General features: G+C 38.7%; 1 protein-coding gene across 6 annotated transcripts in view; it reads left to right on the forward strand.

Moving 5' to 3' along the window:
• The window catches only part of NAALADL2 (N-acetylated alpha-linked acidic dipeptidase like 2), an 899,698-nt gene that overhangs the window by 874,401 nt on the left and 10,194 nt on the right, over positions 1 to 15,103 (forward strand). The gene's annotated exons all lie outside the window — the stretch shown is intronic.

Genomic DNA, 15,103 nt, shown 5'->3' on the forward strand with positions numbered 1-15,103 from the left:
GATTTCAATGGTGTGGCTGAGCCCTGAGTGCTTCACCAACATGTAATCTTAAAATCAATACTAGCTTTTTTTCTAGTTTGCTTAGATTGACATTTGATAGCAGTGTGACTGAATGCAGTTTTGGATTATCTCTTTATGTGTAGTGGCTTTAATTTCTTTTGTCCTATTCAGACTTACTATAGCAGAGTAATACTAAAGAATTCTCAGCTTTGAAAATAATTTTGAAAGGTCTATTAACATATGAGCCCAACCCTTACTTTGTGTTAATCTGCATACCTCCATTGATATCAGTGGAATTACATTGATTTATACAAGATGAGGACCTGGCCTTTAATTTTTATGCAAAGGCTCAGCTGTCCCCAAAGGAAAAGTGCCTTCTGCCACCATTGAGCATCAGCACTAGGGCCAGAGACAACTGCAGCAGGAGCAAAGGGAGTGTTCCATCCACGGGCCACTGGGGCACACATTGCCTTAGCAGTGGCAAGTGAAGATTTGGAGCCATGGCCCGGCTCCTAACTCTGCACAGGAAGAAGAAAGTTACTAAAGGCTGGTGCAGCTTGTGCAACACCCATGCCTGTAGGGTAGCCTGAGGCAAAGTTTCTTCTCAAGCTCCTCCTTTTGAATGTGGCTCTGCACTGTCTCCCAATACAGGGATATGCCTTGATGATGTGATAAACTTAGACTAGCCTGACATTCTGTGTTTCCCATAAAAACACTCACCATCTTGTCTCTTCCTAGCATGACTCTTTGCAGTGGTATTATAGCTGTGCTGGCACCAGAACATGAGACACACAACGTGGGTGAGGTAATATCTTTTGTAATATTTAGGATCGCTTTGTGCACTAGATGAGGTTCACCTCAAATGCTCCAACAACAACTATGTGGGTGAAACCGGAAAATCACTACACTCTCGAATGAACTCACACAGAAAAATGAAAGAAGACAAAAACATCATATTACCTGGGGGGCAAACCCTTTTCACAAAATGATCCCTTCATATCTGACCTCTGTCCCTATCCTCAAAGGAAACCTGCACAACAGCTTCAAAAGACAAGCACAGGAACTTAAATTCATAACTGCTAGATACTGAAAATCATGGTCTCAAAAGAGAAACTGGTTTATGGCTCATGCCAACGAATTGTAACATACTAACCCTCCGTTGTCCTATGACTGCAGAGGTGTCAATTGCTTGTGATGGGATGTTGAAACCCCACACTGGAGAACAGTGATAATGAGCAGCTCTGGGCCCAGGCCACCGCACCGCAAGCCTGTACGTGCTGGAGGTGTAGCTTAAAAGGGGAAGCAGAGAGGCTCAAAATGGGGAAAGCAGTGGAAGGGAACAAGCCTGAACAATGGGGAAATAACAGCTGAGGAGCCCTTGTTGCCTGAGACCTGATCACACCTACTTGACCAAGCCTAGAGAGCCTGGTAATTGTTTGGGAAGGTCAGAAACTTCATTTTCAGTTCAGTTCTTTAATTTACCCTGCAGGGGGGAAAGAGGCGGCACTCGGGTATAAGAAGTGTTTCAGGGAGGCAGTTCTTTAGCACCCCAAGGTGCAGAATATAGCTGCCCACCATTTGGCCCTGGATCGAAGCCCAGTGGAGTGGGTGGACCCAGGCTCCCCTACCAACACCTGAAGGTGGGACAATAATAGGAGTCCCCTTGGCAGAGAATCCAGCTGGGGAAAACCCTGAATACACAAGGGTCCAGACGGAAGTCCCAGAGATAAGGAGAAAGTCCTGAAGCCCTCCTGGGCACCAAAAGACGTCTCCATTATTGGACTTTCCTTTATGTTTACCCTGAAAGGGGTGGACTAGAATGTGTGACCTGGCCGAACAGCTGAGCCCAAAAGAAGTGACCAAACCCACAGGATGGTATTGTAGAAGAAAGGAGCCCTGCCTGACCACTAGGTGGCACTGCCAGTGAAGGTCATCTTCTGCAATTGCCCACTTCATTTTACGTTGATTCTTGCAACGTGTTAACCCATTAGGCTTAACAGTCTGTCCGACCTTGTCTTTAGTTGTGACACTCTGGTTACCTTTTCCAGAACTGAAGAAGAGCTCTGTGATGCCTGACAGCTTCTCTTCCACAAACAGAAGTTGGTCCAATAAAAGATATTACCTCACCCACCTTGTCTGTTGTATTATTCTAGCATATTCAGCAAAGGTTTGCTTGTATATTCTTATCTGCTCTGCACTTCTGGATTTGATTTGCTTTATTAAGTATGGTAAGCTAAATAGAGAATTAATTTAGCTGTAAGAACATGTTTGAACTTTAGACAAATATAGCTACAATTATGGTAACAGCAGAGTGCATACTATTATTGTATCTCCCTTTGACAGATTCAGATTTCAATGTCAAGTGGTTGACAATGGGATCTCGTAATTTGCAATGTATTAATGTAGATTATCATTAGTACATGGCTGAATATTGTAAGAAAAATGGAAAGAAACTAACTTTTATAAAGCAACAGAGGGTCCTGTGGCACCTTTGAGACGAACAGAAGTATTGGAGCATAAGCTTTCGTGGGTAAGAACCTCACTTCTTCAGATGCAAGTGACTTGCATCTGAAGAAGTGAGGTTCTTACCCACGAAAGCTTATGCTCCAATACTTCTGTTCGTCTCAAAGGTGCCACAGGACCCTCTGTTGCTTTTTACAGATTCAGACTAACACAGATTCTGATACTTAACTTTTATAAGTGGCTTTTAAATTGGAGTGGAACAGTGGGGGTGAACTGCAGCGGATGTGCCATGTTTTCTTTCCTGTCTGAAGCTAGAAGGGACTTCCTGTGCTTGAAGTGCAAGTTTGGTGGCAGTGCTGGAGGAGAAGATTCTTGGATTGGAAGAAAAAGTAGAGATGCTCCTGAGGAGCAGAGAAGCTGAGGAATTCCTGGGCATCCAGGTTGAGAAATCACCAGTATCTCTGGTTCAAAGAAGAAAGGAGCTCAAGAATTTGGAAAAAGAAGAATTCGGAGAGGAGACCTAGCGGTTCGTAACCGCTAAAGGCAAGAGGTTATGGTGGCATTCTGCCGGGCTGGAGATAGATGAGGGGCAAGCTTTTGGCCACCAGAGAGAAGAGGACCAGGGGGAATTCCACACAGCTAGAAGTTTCCAGTCAATACCAGGTCCTCTATGTGGAAACTGTGGAAGATACTTACCAAGTCTCAGCTGGTCCAAGGGAATGGAGATATATAGGGGACACATCTGTGAATGGCAGACCTGTAAGAAAATCACGCTTCTCCACAAACGATTCTCCAAATGTCCAAGGAAGATAGATGATCCTTTTTGGGGATTTAGTACTCAGTAGAATCAAAACAAGATTCTGCAAGGGATAGATGGACAACCGGGCAATGTGCTGCCTTCCTGGAGCCAAGACCTGAGACGTCACTCTGATTGAATAGGCTTTTGAAATCAACAGGAAAGACTCCGTTGGTGATGATTCATATTAGCACTAATGACACTGCATTGTCAGATATCTCCCAGATAGTAGATTACTTCAGGGAACTCTGAAGCGTGCTGAGGAAGAAGTATGTCCAAGCGATCTCCTCTGAGATCCTTCCTGTCCCACAAGTAAAGGAAGACAGAAGGCAGAAGATTCTGGACGTGCAGCACTGGCTAGGTAAGTGATGTAGGGTGGAAGGTTTTGGTTTTGTGAAACACTGGTCCACCTTCTATGGGGAGAGATGGCTGTGTAGGTTGGATGGCTTCCATCTTCGTAGAAGGGGGACTAATTGTCTTGGGGGCAGGCTGGCTTGAGTAGGCAGGAGGGTGATACACTAATAACAAAAGGGGAGGTAAAAAGAGGGAAGATATGAGTACACCATTAGCATAAAATTGAGCTGTTGAGAACAAAATTAATCAAGGAACCAAAGGACACAAAGAGAAGAAATTCTTTAATTGCCTATACACCAATGCTAGGAGCCTGGGTAACAAACTATAAATTGGAATTGCTCATTTATGAGCATAAATTTCATCTAGCTGGCATTACTTAAACCTGGTGGGGTGTTTCTCATTATTGGAAAGTTAAAACCAATGGTTATAACCTATTTACGAAGGATCAAGTGGGCAAAATGGGAAGAGGATTAGCACTCTATGCTAAAAATGGCATTACCTGTTTCCGGTCACTGATAACTCATAAGAAAATGATTGTGAATGCTTATGGTTCAATGTCCTAACAGATAACGCACAAGATGGGCTATTAGTTGCTGTCTGCTACAGACCACCAAATCGCACTAGGGAACAAGATGACCAATTCTTTATGCACCTATCTATAATGTGAAGGAAAACAGCTGTGTAATCATGGGAAAATTCAATCTGAGTGACACATGCTTGAGTTCTCATGCTGCCAATACTAAAACATGCTTGGAATTATTAAGTATTATAGATGACAATTTCCTAACTCAAAAAGTGTTGCATCCCAACATGGGGGACTCCTATATTAAACTATGTCTTGATAGATGAAGAGCAATGAGGAACTGATTATAGAACTAAAAATTAATGGTAACTTAGGTTACCATGATCATGACTTGATTACATTTAAATGTGAAAACAGATTAAAGTCTAGACCAGTGATATATATAATTGCTGCTTTAAAAGGGCCAGTTGCACAAAACTAAAAACAATTAAGAGCCAGATTTGCTGGGAGGAAGAATTTCATTAGAAACATGTGAATGATAATTGGGAGTTATTTAGGAAAACTTTACTGGATGTCCAAAAAGACACAATCCCACAGTTGAGGAAGAAGCTCATATTGTTAACAACTGACCTGGTTTAAAGAGGAGATGAAGGCAGCTATAAAAATTAGTATAAAACAAATGGAAGAAAAGGGAAGTTGATAGTAATGAATATAAATCAGAAGCTAGAAATTTTAGAAGCTTGATAAGGGAAGCAAAAGGACTCAAGGAGAAATCTATGGCCAGCAAAGTTAAGGACAATAAGAAATAAGTATATTGGAAACAAAAAGAATCTTAATAGTATTGGTCCATTACAAGTTGAAAATGGTAGAATTCTCACTACTAATGCAGAAAAGGTAGAAGTGTTCAGTGGAAGAGTTGGAAATAGAACCCAGGACACCTGACTCCCGGGGTGTACTACTTTTAACTACTGGATGCTGCCTCCTACTTTTTGAGTTAGAATTTTTTCCCCACTGGGAATCACCATTTGTCTTACCTGTTTTCCTAAATTCTGCAGCAGCTGCTGAACATAAGGTGGGCACCATTCGGAAAACATTCAGAGCTCACCCACACTCAGTTTCTTCAACTGGTAGCACAACAATTTTGAATCAATATCCCAGGCTGAGACATCCTTGTAACAAAAAAAAGTCTTCATATTGTTCAACATTAACATATGCTGTTCTCATGTGCAAAGTAATAGCATAACATAAATCTACCAGCGAGGAACGTACTCAGATTTATTGCTACTGGTGGAGGTAATTAGAGCTGTATTTTAAATATCATTCAACAAATAACAGAAAGCATATTTTACACCATTGACCCATATGTTTCCAGCAAATAGCATATTTTAAGATACAGTTGTTAGTTTTAATTTTTAAACAATATGCCTTAATCACTCTCAAAGGTACAAATCCACTGTCCAAGCACCTATGGAAAAATCCTATAGAATTTTTTAAGCAACCTATACATTTCTGTAGGAGGTATATCACTTTCTATTCAGTTCCAGAAGCTGGCTTTAAAATTCTTTAGAAAAGATGTGGTACTTTGTATGGGTTTTTACACTCATTTCTAGAGAAACCTATTTAATTAATTTCTATAAAACCCTACAAGGAATCATGCCTTATACATTATATAGGACTGTTCTTTAACAGTGAAAAGCATCCATTTGTGACTCCTGAAGACCATTTGCCTTCCTGATACTTCCCTTTACGCTCTGATTCTGCTGTACTGAACCAGGACCTGAATCTGCACTCCTGAAGTCAGTGGGCCTCATTCTGATTTCCTTTACCCCACAGTAAATCAGGAACGACCCTATTGAGTTCAGTGGAAAAACTATGGGAGTGAGATCAAAATCAGGGGATACAGGAGTTACTTTGATAAGAGCAGAACTGAATTCTAAAGAACACATTGGAGTATTGTATAAAAATGTAGGTGTTTTTTCTATACCAGGTGTGCACCAATCTGTGTCTCACCTGATATTCAGGGATTGCTGTGAGGATTATTTATCTGTAATTAAATTTAAAAAATTGAGATTTAATGTTACTCCCCTTATGAAAGCTTAAAAATGTTGCAGCTCTCAGAAAAGTTGTTGGCATTTCAATATTTATGGAAAAACAGTACAATCTTAGATCCCAATACATCATTTTGTTCCATGTCGGTGGACCCCTATCCCTACATAGAGCTCCAGTGAAGTCCTGTGCAGTACAAGGTGCAGAATTGGGGATACAGATGCTAATACAATTCATTGAATGTCCATCAGGGAGAACATTTCCCGCTAGTTGATGCCAGCCTGGCTTGAAGAGGTACATCTTACTGGGCCCATAACTGAATCAGTGATTAACTGTCAGGAAATGCTAGAGGCCATTTTTGCTGTTATAAACCATGAAAATATAAAAATGTCAAAGAAAAAAGCAATTACTATTTTATGTGCTGAAAGTTAAACTGTGTGGCTGCATGTTGTTATGGATACACTCTTCTGTTTGAAATCTTTTCTAAGGAATTACAGATCAGTGTCTTATTAACAGAAAATCAAGACTTACATTCTGTTAGTTTTATGATGGTAATTGTGCTAGCTTTGTCTATGCACAAGGCTAGAATGATTTGTTATATACTCTAAACATGTGAATGCTGGTATTTTGTCATTAACAATTAAAGAAAGAATCATATGTCCAGCTTCCTTTTCTTTGATAAATATAAGTGGGGAGGGATAGCTCAGTGGTTTGAGCATTGGCCTGCTAAACCCAGGGTTGTGAGTTCAATCCTTGAGGGGGCCACTTGGGAATCTGGGGCAAAATCAGTACTTGGTCCTGCTAGTGAAGGCAGGGGGCTGGACTTGATGACCTTTCAAGGTCCCTTCCAGTTCTAGGAGATGGGATATCTCCATTATTATAAGTAAAGCTGGCCAAACTTTTTTGGTCAAATAATAAAATTCACCCAAAAATGAAGTTTTAGGATGACTGAAAATATTCTCTAATTGAATTGAATTAAGCAAATAATTCATCCCCCTCTTCCCCCAAAAAAATGAAACAGATTTTTTTTTCCCTCAAAAAAACTGAACTGGTTCATTTTGACATTGCCTAAATGAATCATTTTGACATTTAATTTCAAAAGGGTTTTCAATGAAATGTCAGTTCAAATTGGTTAGGGGAGTGTTTGTTTCAGTAAGAATAACCAGAAAAGTTCAGTTTCTGTTCAAAATGAATTATTTTTTTTCTGGATATTCTGGTTTGGCCACCAAACTGAAAAAATCAGTTATTTGCTCAGCTCTAACCTGAAGGTCCAAATCCTCAACTCTGCTGAGTAGTCAAGATTTGACTTTTTATCTTGAGCGAACCACAATGGATCTTATCCTGCTTTCTCTTTGACTAGGTTTACACCAATGAATCACCACTGACATCAGTGTAGTTTGGCCTAATTACACTGGTGTACATACATGGAGAATTTGGCCTTGCAAGTAAATTCTGCCCTCATTTACATTCTTGCAATCCACTTAGTAGAATTTTGTGAGTGAAATCTGACCCTACAACTTTTTATAATGGGGATAATGATACTTACCTCCTTTGTAAAGCATGTTGAGATCTGTTTAGGGAAAGCACTATGTAAGAGAAAGGTATTATTATTTATGCATAGAAGTGCTCATTAGTTATACTTGAATACAGTGTGGCTTTCCAGAGAGTATGGAGTATAGAGTATGTGATTAGTTTGTAAATGGACACATTTCATCCACTAAGAATGCAGTATGCAAATGAATTGGCGAATAGGACAAGAAGACAGGGAAGAAGTAAAAAAGGGGGGAAGGGCCTCTTACCTTTAATCAGCCTTGCAAATATTTCATGACAGTTTACCAGCCCAGGAATAAAAACTTACTCATCCATCTTGATGATGATGATGATGAGAAAGCTAATGATATTTTTACTGATCAACAAAAATTATACACCCTGGAGCAGAATTTTGCAATATGCTTCTCTTTTGTCATCATCATACCATTGGACAATACCATAGTCATACCACTTCAGAATAAACTATTTGTAGGGTGAAAGGAAGAAAAGAAAAAAGAAGAGGCAAAGGACTGAGGTAGGAAAGATAAGTGGGTGTGTAGAAAAGGAAGAGGGGGAACCTTCATCTCCACCAACCTTATAAAGTTTTCATAGGTACAAGCTAGTATAACACATTTTTAAAATCTCATGCAAATCTAGTGCTAGTGAATATATAGTGCTCTAGATCCTGTAATAAATCCAGACCCCATGAATCTAAAAATCTCAGCATGTGAATATTTATTATAATAATTTATTTGTTTACATAACACAGCAATGCATTAGGTGTTTTGCAAACATGAAAGTGGACAAGCTCCCTGCCTTTAGGTGTATTCAGAACTGAAAATTTTCATGATGATGAGAGGGGAAATAAAAAAGAATGTCAGAAATCACTTGTTGGTTTTTATTTTTCCAGAGCATAAGTACAAATCATTCAGAGATACATAAAATGAATTTGTGAGAGTATTGAAACAGCTCTAGTCACAGCACATTTGATTATAAGTAGAACAGAGATACTCATTGCACTTCCCATAAGTGATTTTAGTGTGATCCCATTGAGACAATGCGAACTGAACTCATGTGGGACCTTTTGCTTTCTGTCACATTCCAATGATTTAGTAATTACTTTTGGTCAGCAAAATCCAAACCTGAACCCTTAGGATAGAAGATATATGTGAACGGAACAATAATTCACCTCATGTGTTTGTATGTTACTTATGTAAATGCTTGTCTCCCAAATAAAATAATTTCTTTCAGTGACAAGGTAAATACAGTCATCTACTTTTAACAGTCCCATTGCTTCAGTATAACTTCTAAAATAGTTTGGGGATATATATTGGTCCCTATATTATGGTATAATATACACAGCTTAGTCTGTTTTGAAAGACATGACTTATTATCGAGTGTGATTTATCACTGAGAAATTTCCTGGCATGAGGTATAATGCCTGTTAATTTCAGTTGTGTAACGAGTGACATTCCATGCCCAGTTGTGATAATGAAAATCAACATTAGAATACAAAGTTATTACTTCCATCAGCGACAGGCATGCTTGCAGACATGGAAATGACTCATTGTAAGGACTATAGATTCCTTTCTTTTAAAATTCATTTTATATGCCCCTTTGCCTTCGTTTATGAAGACTGATTTGTCAGTTATATGAAGACGCTTTATCTCTTTCAGTAGTACTGTCTGGAGTTATTAATTAGGTGTCCTAGTTTGGTGCTGTACTTTTCAGGTCACTGTGATGTGTCATTGAAACAGACCCATTAAGATGAGTGATGTGTGTTGTAATTTCATTAGTGTCATCAATAATGTATTACACTTTCCTTTTAGTAGTCTCACTGTGTTTTGTGTGGGTCAGACTGACTATATGAATTATATTTTTAAGATCAAAATAATTAAAGATGAAGGAAGATATTTAAATGATTAGGCAAGAGGGTGGAATTAATGTTGTTTTAAAAGTGTAGGCTACAAAAACGATTTCAGTTACAGAATGTTTTAGTGATTGAATTACATAGAGTAAATGTAGGTGTCTTGGGTATGGGTCTATGTATAGCAATTGTATATCAATATTAATGCATGCAAGTGAAATGGCGAGGTATTTTTCAAAGCAGTTGTAATTTTTAATTAAAACACTTTTTACTGACTGGAAAATACATGAAAATACAAAAACTGAGTAACATTATAGCCATTTTTTCATTTGATGAAACTTGGAGATACAAAAATGAAATACTATTCACTGACTCTTTGTAAGGATTCATAAAGAGAGAATTCGTTATATGCAGCAAAAAAAAGGTGGTATGGTTTGCAATGCAGAGATAAGTAATTGGAAAAATAAGATCCTGGTGAGAATCCATAGAAGAATTTTTTTTAAAAGATACTTGTAATGTTGCTTCTTATGCTTTTAAAGTATTGTCATATATCACAAAAAGCTTCCACCATACTGTGCAATAGATCAACTGTTCCTAAATTATATTATTATTGCAGAAGTTAAGATCTTCTTTTACATGATGATGAAAGCTCTCCTGTCTCTTACATTCACCAGACAACTAAATATGCCTCATTACATGTTGATTTGTACTCTGGTCAGTTAAGAGTATTTGTCTTAAATATAGGGCTGTAAAGCGATTAAAAAATTAATTGTGATTAATCGCACGGTTAAACAATAATAGAATACCATTTATTTAAATATTTTTGATGTTTTCTACATTTTCAAATATATTGATTTCAATTACAACACAGAATACAAAGTGTATTGTGCTCACTTTATATTTATTTTTGATTACAAATATTTGCACTGTAAAAAACAAAAGAAAGAGTATATTTCAATTCACCTAATACACATACTGTAGTGCAATCTCTTTATCGTGAAAGTTGAACTTACAAATTTAGAATTAGGTACAAAAAATAACTTTATTAAAAAATAAAACAGTGTAAAATGTTAGAACCTACAAGTCCACTCAGTCCTACTTCTGCCAATTGCTCAGACAAACAAGTTTGGTTACAATTTGCAGGAGATAATGCTCACACATCTTGTTTACAGTGTCACCTAAAGTGAGAACAGGCATTCGCATGGCATTGTTGTAGCTTGCGTCACAAGATATTTACGTGCCAGATGCGCTAAAGATTCATATGTCCCTTCATGCTTCAACAACCATTCCAAAGGACATGCGTCCATGCTGATGATGGATTCTGCTCGATAACAATCCAAAGCAGAGCAGACCAACACATGTTCATTTTCATTCTCTGAGTCAGATGCCACCAGCAGAAGGTTGAGTTTCTTTTTTGGTGGTTGGGGTTCTGTAGTTTCCTCATCCGACTGTTGCTCCCTTAAGACATCTGAAAGCATGCTCCATGCCTCATCCCTCTCAGATTTTGGAGGTACTTCAGATTCTTAAATCTTGGGTGGAGTGCTGTATCTATACTTAGAAATCTCACATTGCATTTTGCATTTTGTCAAATCTGCTGTGAAAGTGTCCTTAAAATGAACATGTGCTGGGTCATCATCAGAGAGTGCTATAACATGGGGGAGCAATAGCTCAGTAGTTTGAGTATTGCCCTGCTAAACCCAAGGTTGTGAGTTCAATCCTTGAGGAGGCCATTTAGGGATCGGGGCAGATGTCTGAGGATTAGTCCGGCTTTGAGCAGGGGGTTGGACTAGATGATCTCCTGAGGTCCCTTCCAACCCTGATATTCTATGATTCTATGAAACATATGGCAGAATGTGGGTAGAACAGAAGACATACAAGTCTTCCCCAAGGAGTTCAATCACAAATTTAATTAATGCATTTCTTTTTTAACGAGCATCATCAGCATGGAAGCATGGAGGGGCATATGAATGTTTAGTATATCTGGCACGTAAATACTTTGCAACGCTGCTACAAAAGTGCCATGCGAATGCCTATTCTCACTTTCAGGTGACATTGTAAATAAGAAGCAGGCAGCAGTATCTCCCATAAATGTAAACAAACTTATTTGTCTTAGCAATTGGCTGAATAAGAAGTAGGACTGAGTGGACTTGTAGGCTCTAAAGTTTTGCATTGTTTTGTTTATGAATGCAGTTATTTAACAAAAAAAAAGCTACATTTGTAAGTTACACTTTCACGATAAAGAGGTTGCACTACAGTACTTGTATGAGGTGAATTGAAAAATACTGTTTCTTTTGTTTATAATTTTTATAGTGGAAATATTTGTAATCAAAAATAATATAAAGTGAGAACTGTACACTTTATATTCTGTGTTGTAATAGAAATCCATATATTTGAAAATGTAGAAAAAATATTTAATTTTATTATTAAATATTAATATTAAACTATTTAATTAATTTCAATTGGTATTTTATTATTTAATAGTGTGATTAATCACAATAAATGTTTTTAATCACAGTGGATTTTTTTAATTAATCGCGTGAGTTAACTGCGATTAATCAACAGCCCTACTTAAATAGTAGCCTGTAACCAACCTGCCATTGGAATCACTGCAGCAGAGTGAAAATGTGTTAAGATCCCAGTAGATGTTCATAAAGATAAACAATCTGTTTTATACATGTGGCTTGTTTACAGTAAATTTTAATACTCAAGGTGGATGTGGTAGAGAGAGGTCCCTATATACCTCTAAAATGCACTTTCTAATTGACCTCAAAATCTTGCCATCTTTAGGTTGCCATCTCTTCTCTATGGGCAAGATCTGTGGCTGATGTGAATTGTCATAGCTCCATTGATTTCAGCTGACATATAAAGATTTACACAAGTTGAAGATCTGGCCCTATAGCTTTATCTAGGTACCTAAATCCAGACTACAGTGCCAAAGCATTTAGGTACTTAGGATGAACTTCTGGCTCTACCAAAGTCAATGAGAACTCCCATTGTCTTCAACAGTTTAAAATTTATCCCTTAATGCCATGGTTATGTTTCATTGCTTGGAATAATTTAGCCTTTAAAAAAAAAGCCATTGTTGAAATAATTTTCAATTATCAATGTTATTTTCCTCTGTTTCATGTAAAGGATGCTTTAGTGGGGAGAGAGCATCCAATGAGCTGCTTCTTCCCACCTCCCCCCGGTGCCAGACAGGACTGCAACATACCTGTCAAGAAGGAAGGTGACTAGCTTCTGTGCTGGCCACTGCCCACAAGGTTGTATGGCTTGATGGTTTGAGAGTATGACCAGGCATCCAGTCTCCCCAGCATGTATGTCGTGAACACTACATAAGGGGGGCATGCACATATCCTCTGAAAGAACTTGATCCTACTCCCTTTGAAGTCAATGTGGAAGCCTGGACTTCAGAGGAAGTAGGATCCAGCCCTCAAGGAGCAGTATGGTATGCCACATAACTCATTCACCCATAATTTCCCTGAGGGCATGACTGCTCTGGGACCCAGTGCAAGGCTGGCAGTGCTCCCTCAACTCACCTTAAAAAAAACCTCTCTGGCTATCAGCATGCACCGATTTCACTCATTATACTACACAATAGTCATGTGACTACAGGCAGCATAATCCAGTCACCGTTGAATTTATGGTACATCATGTTCACATGTAACAGAATCATGTTAAACAGATCTTTGAAGTGGGCACTGCCCTGTTTTACTCGTGCTGTTCACTCCCCCCCCCCCCAAACACACACATGTTGATAATGATTATTTTTTTGGTATAGCACTCAAAATATGCTAGGTGCTATCCTGTTGGAGGATACAAAGATTATCATTCCTACAGCACCATGCTAATTATTGTTTGGGTATTTAATACTCCCTGTAAGAGCAAACGGATTAGAAATAGGTAAGGCTAGTAAGAAATCCATTTTTAAAGATCTGAGCTGTTTCATATACTTGGAAAATGTCGCTCTTTATTCATAGCATTTTGTTACACGCTGCTATACACAAAACACTACTGAGCATAAGTGGCTGTTCTGAGTTGCCATTTATCCTGCCACTTCATTACCACTCCCTCTTGTAGACTGGTAATTAGAAGACTCTGATAGTAATCTGCAACAGATACTCTTTTGTAGTCTTCTATCTTCCAGATGAATATCCCTGGCAGTTTTATTACTAATTTGGAGTTGCCACTGGGCCTGTCTTGTAATTAAGTTACTAATGTAGTGTCTCGGCTGTCCTGCTTTCTTTGTTACTGTTTTTGTGTTCGTGCTATGGAATTTCTTCCTCCCTATGTTTTTCTGGATAAAGTCCTGCTCAAGAATCACTTATGGCCTTTTTAACTGAAACGTCACACACTTCGGTTTGCAATCAAAGGCGCCCCTAGGGTAGAGTTTTATGATATTTACATGATTATCTAATTGGTATAATGATTACTGCATTTACTACTGCATTTAGATTACTGCTTTTAAAGACCTACAGAAGTCTCATGAAAACCATTGAATAGCTTTAATTTCAATCCTGCAACACCTTACACAGACAAAGTTCCCAAAGAATCTGGTGGTAGGTTTTCCTCCTGCAATAGCAACTTCAGGATTGGGTCCTATATAAATAATTCTGCTCATCTCTTATGTTGTCTGTATTTCTCTTTGGTTATTTTTTGTTAATTCCTAAGGATGTTGCCTGAAAACACAAGTCTTTGTTTTGTAAGAGTTTTGCTATTCTTTTAGTGCAGGAATCGGCAACCTTTGGCACATGGCCCATCAGGGAAATCCACTGACAGGCCGTGACGGTTTGTTTACCTGGAGCGTCCACAGGTTCGGCCGTTCCAGGCCAGAGGGGGCTGCGGGAAGCGGGAGCCAGCACATCCCTCGGCCCATGCTGCTTCCCGCAAAGGTTCCCGCTTCCCGCGTGCCGAAGGTTGCTGATCCCTGCTTTAGTGTATTCTCTGACTTTAGTCTGCAGTATTAATGATGGTTGCACTGGTGATGATGTCACAGAGGACTATGGGTGAAATAATGTTCCTGCTGAAGTTAGTGAGAGTTTTGCATTGTCTTCAGTGTGACCAGGATTTCTCCCTACTATGACATTAAAGTGGGAAATAGGCAACAGGAGCAGAGAGGAAAGAAAATATTTCTTTCATATATAGGTTCCCCAGTAATAACTAAAATCTTTTAAAAGGGGGAATAAAAGCAATCCTGCTGAGAACATGAGATACTTCAAGAAGGGTATTATGGGCCTAAGTATGTGAGTTCAGTTGAATCTCTGAATGACTGAGTGGGCAAGGAAGAGTCTGGGTGTTCTTGCATAGGCTTTGTAAATGTTTTTCGGGTACATGCACCTAGAGCGATGGACAGGTGCACTTTTGAAAACCAGAATAAATATGTACACATCTTTTCAGTGTGCTGCAGGCTAGGTTTGCTATGTATCATTTGTAAAGCGTAGCTGGTACTTGGAGGGATCCTTGATGATTTGTGATGAAGTAATTGTTTTCATCTGTTTGAGTAAAGCGTTTACCATTTTCCATTGTT

Source organism: Malaclemys terrapin, chromosome 9 (assembly GCF_027887155.1).
Source record: "Malaclemys terrapin pileata isolate rMalTer1 chromosome 9, rMalTer1.hap1, whole genome shotgun sequence".
Lineage (NCBI taxonomy): Eukaryota > Metazoa > Chordata > Testudines > Emydidae > Malaclemys > Malaclemys terrapin.